Here is a 5985-nt window from a genome sequence, read left to right on the forward strand (position 1 = left end):
GCCACGGGCCCCGCGGCCGCAGCATCCCAGAGGAGTGGGTGATGGCAGGGGGGGTCGGTGGGCTTATCCGCCCCGGGCTAGAACATCCTCCTCTCCCCCTTCTGTTTCTGCGTGAGGCGCACAAAAGGGCGGGGAGCCGGGTGCGCCTGGGGCCCGGCCGCAGGGGACGCGGCGGGAGGTGTGGTTTGGGTTGGGAGGTGGCCATCGGGGGTAAGCCAGGGCGCTCTTGGGGGTCCTCTTTGTACGCCCACGAAGCGCCGTGCTGGGCCCTGCTCACAGTAAGCGTTTAATGTGTGCTCGCGGGGTTGCAAAGCCCTGGGGTGAGGAGGCGCCTCGGCCGGCGCCTAGCACGCAGTGGGCCGCTCCCCTCGCCAGGCGCGGTGCAGTGGACCGCTGGAGGGCTGGGCGGGGGTGCCTCTGGCCTGGGGCCAGTCCTGCCGGTCCCAGGATCTGCGCTGTCCCCGGTCCCACACACCACCCATATACACACCCTCCGTCCTTCTCGCCTCCGAATTGGGATATGCCCAGCCTGGACCCGACCCGGCGGTCTGTTCCACCCGCCCGGCTAACGGAGCGGACGCCTGCAGAGGACTCGCCCGCCGCCTCCTAGCCTCCTGCCTGAGCCACAAAGGCCTCCTGCGGCTGCCCAGCCCAGAGCGGGCGCCGAGCTGGGTCCCTCGGCTAAAGCCCAGCGCGGGAGCCCGCCTTGCAGCATCGATCTCAGCGGGCACCGACGTCGACGCCCCGGGCCTGGGGACGGGGCTGGAGGCTGAGCTGGAGAGAGGCCGGGAGAGGGCGAGGGGAGGCCTGGGTTAAGAAAAGATGGGAATGGGGAAGGCTGGGGAGCTGGCTTGGAACAGGTAGTGGGTCTCGGGGAGCAGGGAGTGGGAACTAGGGTTTGAGGAGGAAAGAGAAGGGGCGGGGGCGGGTCCGAAGAGCGAAGGAAGGAGCTCGGTGCAGGTGGCACCCGGCGAGGCTGGATCTGCTGAAGAATGGGGAGGGGAGGAGGGATGCAGGCGGGTGGAGACCGCCTGGGTTTGAGGAAGGGAGGACGAGAGCGAGGAGGAGACCCGCGCTGTGCGAGGGAGGGGGGCCTCCTGGGAAGGCGAGCCTCCCGAGGAGGGCGGGGCAAGCAGCTAAGAGGCTGTCTCAGGCCAGACGATCCTCAGCTGCAGGCGCAGGGCTTGGCGGCCCAGGTGGCCGGCTGGGCGTGGCCCTCGGACCGGGGCTAGGGACCCCGGATGGCAGATCCGGGACGGGGCTGGGCTGGTTTGGTGAGGAGCTTTGTCTCCAAGCTTGAAACCAGCCGGTAGCGACTCGCTTAGGGTTCTGTGATCTTCCGCGGCGCCCCCCGGCACGCCCTTTTCTCGAGAAGCTGAAAGGCTTTGCCCAGCGGCAGGTGCTGCCAGGGAGGCGGCATGGGGGACGTCTCCCTTCGGGGAAACCCAGAGAACAATAACCGACCCTGGTGTCCACCCGACGACGAACCAGGTCCCCCCAGGACTCAAGGGTGCAGTTTTCGCGTGCCGGGAATACTGCCTGGGGAACCTTCGGGCACGTGCTGTCTTTGGGGCTGTGTGGGGGCCCGGCCCCGCCGGGAATCCCGGGTGGGAGGCGCTCCCCCGGCCTGGGGACCTGCAGACAGCCACCCCCTCACTCCGGCTCGGGTGCCTTCCGGTGCAGCGCCGCCGCCGGCACCGCGCTGTCCACCCGCTGCCGAGACGCGGCGTGGTTAGCTGCGCGGAGCTGCCGGGCGGCGACGCAGGTGCCAGAGACTGGAGGTCGCCTCGGTGCAGCGCGGGTTCCCCCGAGCAGCGGCTTTGTCTGCCGAGAAGGCCCGAGTCTAGGGGCTGCCGCTATGCTTTCTCAGGGGGAGCGGTAAGGGCTGGTGCGGATTGTGGTCAAATTGCTGAGAAGCGGGTGGAAATGACCCGCCAAGGGTGAGGCTCTTGGTTTGGGAGCCGCTGCTAGGGGACCAGTGCTTTTCTTTGCCAGTGACCACACCCAAGCCAGTGCGCCTCTTGCAGACTTCGCCCATATTGTCTGCTGACCTAAGCCTGGGGTGGCTCTGTGATAGGCGGTGGTTGCTTGCCCATGGGAAAGCAGATGAACCGAATGGAAGCCTAAAACAGGCTTTCAGCAGGGCTTTCCATGCACTCGGCCTCTTGCTCGCAGTCTAAATACCTTGCAAGTCACCGCTGCAGCGCTTTGACATGTGAAGTGATAGCCAAAGCCAGAATTCTGTGTTGCACTGTTGCTTTGATAATTGGTTAGATGGCAAGTTAAAGGTGAATCTTTAGTATAAAATTATCATTTTAAATTGCCATTCATTAAAAAAAAAAAAAGCAGAAATGTTTTTGTTCCCAGACTGGGCGATACTTGGCATTGTAGAACTCATTGATGCCACTTACATTTGCCACTAAGTTAACTGAGAGCCTGTTGGCTCTCTTAACCCAGCCTTGAAATCTCAGGATTTTCTTTCTTAACAAGGTTGGTGCGTAAGGTGAAGGACTGTGCTATGACTGTTGGCTGTTGCCCAGGACAGATGATAGCTGCCAACGTGAAGGCCTCTTGCCTGAGTGTCCTTTCTGGCCATAGGGAGTCAGCAGTAGGCTATGTCTTGCTGGTTTTAAAGGATGGTGTTTTGAGGAGGTGCCTCACAGAATTTACAAAACTGGTCTGGAAGAACTATCTGAAACATTGCTCATTGGTTGTTTTTAACTATATTTTAACCTAATTATATATATGTATATATTAATATGTATATACACACATACACACACATATATACACATACTATATTTTAACTTATATATATATATGTATTTACACATACACACAAACATGCATTCAGAGTACATAAAAACTAGGAATCTCAATATTAGAAACTCAGAAATCTGACAATGAAGGTTTTTTTCTTGTAAGAGAGCTCCAATGGGAAACATGTTTTCATAATATTACCCAAGGGAACAGTTTCAGAAAGGAGTGTTTTGTTGGCTTCTTTTTTGTAATAATTTTATGGATTTTTAAAAGGATGCAATCCTCTTAAAGCACTCTGGACATCCATCCCAGTCTGTTCCACATGGCAGGGAATTCATAGATGAGGAATGCCGGTATGACCAGCCGGTTTTTACAGGGATGATGGAGAGAAAGCAGCCTCCCTCTCCCACCTTCTGCTGGTGCTGCAGAAGGTGCAAACATTAGCAGGTCGTTGCATTATTCTCAATGCTTCTGTCTCTGGAAAGAATTCCACAGCAAGGCAAGTTTACACAGTTGACAAAATCAGGTCTCAGGACTTGGCGTAAACTTCATTTGTGGCACTTCCACGTCTCTTCTCCTGCCATAGCTATCCGAGAATTTCCCCTTCTTAATAGCTTCTCTGGTCCAGGCTTCTGTATGATCTTGCATTAGCTCCAAGGGACTATACGCCAAAGGATGGCATGACTATAGGCAGGTCTCTGGGGTAAAAGTAAATTGTGGCCGGGCACGGTGGATCATGCCTGTAATCCCAACAGTTTGGGAAGCTGAGACGGGAGGATTGCTTGAGGTCAGGAGTTCGAGACTAGCCTGGCCAACATGTTGAAACTCCATCTCTACTGAAAATACAAAAAAATTAGCCTGACACGGTGGCACACACCTGTAGTCCCAGCTACTTGGGAGGCTGAGGCTAGAGAATCGCTTGAACCCGGGAGGCAGAGGTTGCAGTGAGCTGAGATCGTACCACTGCACTCCAGCCTGGGCAACAGAGTGATACTCTATCTCAAAAAAAAAAAAAAATGTAAATTTTGTGTTCAGATCATTTTCTTAGGGCATAGAAAAATATTGAGAGCTGGAGAAGTTGGACAAGAGTATCTGAGACCCAGTCTATCTTCCTGATGTGAAAATTTACCAGTTTCTGATAGAATCTGGTCCTGTGTATCTTTTTTGTTTTCTGAGGTATAAAAACATATTCCAGAAAAGTCTTCTAAGACTTAATTCACAGGAATCCTGTAAAACAGGATATCTTTGTCAACGTGAAGTCCTGTAGGGAAAACTTGGTATAATATGGGAGCAAATAAGAATAAATGTGTTTTATCATTTTTCAAGTAACCAGGTGTTTGATTTCATTGCACTGCTAGTGGATAAATGAGAAATAATTTCAAAATCGCTTTGCCTTACTTTTTATATGAAGATGAAAGATTGAAATACCATAGCATGAATCTTTTGTGAGCTTTGGTATTTATTTATTTATTTTTGAGACGGAGTCTCGCTCTGTCGCCCGGGCTGGAGTGCAGTGGCCGGATTTCAGCTCACTGCAAGCTCCGCCTCCCGGGTTTACGCCATTCTCCTGCCTCAGCCTCCCGAGTAGCTGGGACTACAGGCGCCCGCCACCTCGCCCGGCTAGTTTTTTGTATTTTTTAGTAGAGACGGGGTTTCACCATGTTAGCCAGGATGGTCTCGATCTCCTGACCTCGTGATCCGCCCGTCTCGGCCTCCCAAAGTGCTGGGATTACAGGCTTGAGCCACCGCGCCCGGCCAGAGCTTTGGTATTTATGTATAAAAGTGGGCACAAAGGAAATTCAGGGAGGAACATGGTGTATGATTTGTTCTACTTCAGTCTTTGAAATTTGTTTCATTTAAAATAAGCTGATTTAATCACTGATTGAACCCGAGCTTGCCAAGCACTCCCATCAATCACAGCCCTGTTCTGTACTTGTTCCCTCGCCTCCCTCCTCCCTTGTCACAATCCAGGCTCAGCGGTAGTGTGCACCGGAGGGAGAGCCAGAAAACCTGGGTTCAGATTTCACCTTGGTCACTTTCTGTTTATCCGTGCAATGAGGATGATTGTATTAGGTTGGTGCAGAAGTAATTGCTGTTTTTGCCATTACTTTTAAAGACAAAAACTGCAGTGACTTCTGTGCCAGCCTAACAGTATCTACGTAAGGGGTTATTCTGAGGTTTACATGAGTTAATGGTTAGCACTAAGAGCAGCATCTGGCATCTCGTAAGTGCTCAGTAAAAGTTATCATCACCATCAGCAGCAGCATCATATTCTGCCCCTAAAATGTGTGTCCACAAAAACAACACTTTGATTCCCCATTTAATTGTTCATCCCAAGGGGCCATGGCAAGTTGCCATAGGAATTAACAGTGGGAACAGAGAGAATGATTAGAACTCCTTTCTAAAACTCCCACCCTTGCAAATAGTAGGAATAGCTCTCTGTGGAGTCTGTTTCCTGGCAGCCTCTTTAAGCTCAGCTGTTTTTAGCAGCTGAGAACTTGGAGAATTAAGAGTGTTCCAGAAGTGCTGTGATCTCAGCTTTGCTGCATCATTCCTTTGAGTGGGGTTAGGCTGGCATGGCTGGTGAGGGTCTGTTGTCCCGAGGCTATTTAGTTCTTGGTGTGGAGAAGAGTCATCGTGTTCGGTTGATGGCAAATTGTTGGGAATACAGATAACTCAGGTTTTCCAGCTAAGATATATGGAATTTTGTGCAACTTGGAACCACAGAATTATTTGTTTCACGAACACTTTCAAAGCACTGTGTGCCAGGAGTGGTTCTGATTCCTATGCATTAGGTTGCTGTTATTATCCCCATTTTGCAAATGAGGCAACAAAAGTAAAAAGGACACTCAGATGGGGACATGGCAGAGCCAGGCCTTGAACCCAAGGGGTTTGAATACTGTCTGTATCAGTTCTCCAGTATAACTGGAGTTCTCCAGAAAAACAGAAAATCAGTTGTCCAGAAAAACAAAACCAATAGGAGTGGTTTATGCAATTGGAGAGGCTGGCAAGTCCCATATCTGTGGGGAAGGCTGGCAGACTGGAAACTAGGCAGGAGCTCATGGTACACTCTTTACTTAGAATTTCTTCTTTCTCAGGGAAAACTCAGTTTTTCTCTTAAGACCTTTTAACTAGGCCGGGCGCGGTGGCTCAAGCCTGTAACCCCAGCACTTTGGGAGGCCGAGACGGGCGGATCACGAGGTCAGGAGATCGAGACCACCCTGG

General features: G+C 52.1%; 1 protein-coding gene across 2 annotated transcripts in view; it reads left to right on the top strand.

The window, feature by feature from the left end:
- The window catches only part of DPYSL5 (dihydropyrimidinase like 5), a 105151-nt gene that overhangs the window by 825 nt on the left and 98341 nt on the right, over positions 1-5985 (top strand). Inside the window, exon 1 of one of the 2 annotated variants that reach the window (XM_017876896.1) lies at positions 7-34. The exons of the other annotated variant lie outside the window; for it this stretch is intronic. The gene's annotated coding sequence lies outside the window, so the exon portion shown is untranslated. Of the gene's footprint in view, positions 1-6; positions 35-5985 lie in introns of those variants that run through there. 2 annotated transcript variants of the gene reach the window in all.

Source organism: Rhinopithecus bieti, unplaced genomic scaffold, assembly GCF_001698545.2.
Source record: "Rhinopithecus bieti isolate Rb0 unplaced genomic scaffold, ASM169854v2 scaffold_7681, whole genome shotgun sequence".
NCBI classification, from domain to species: Eukaryota; Metazoa; Chordata; class Mammalia; order Primates; family Cercopithecidae; genus Rhinopithecus; species Rhinopithecus bieti.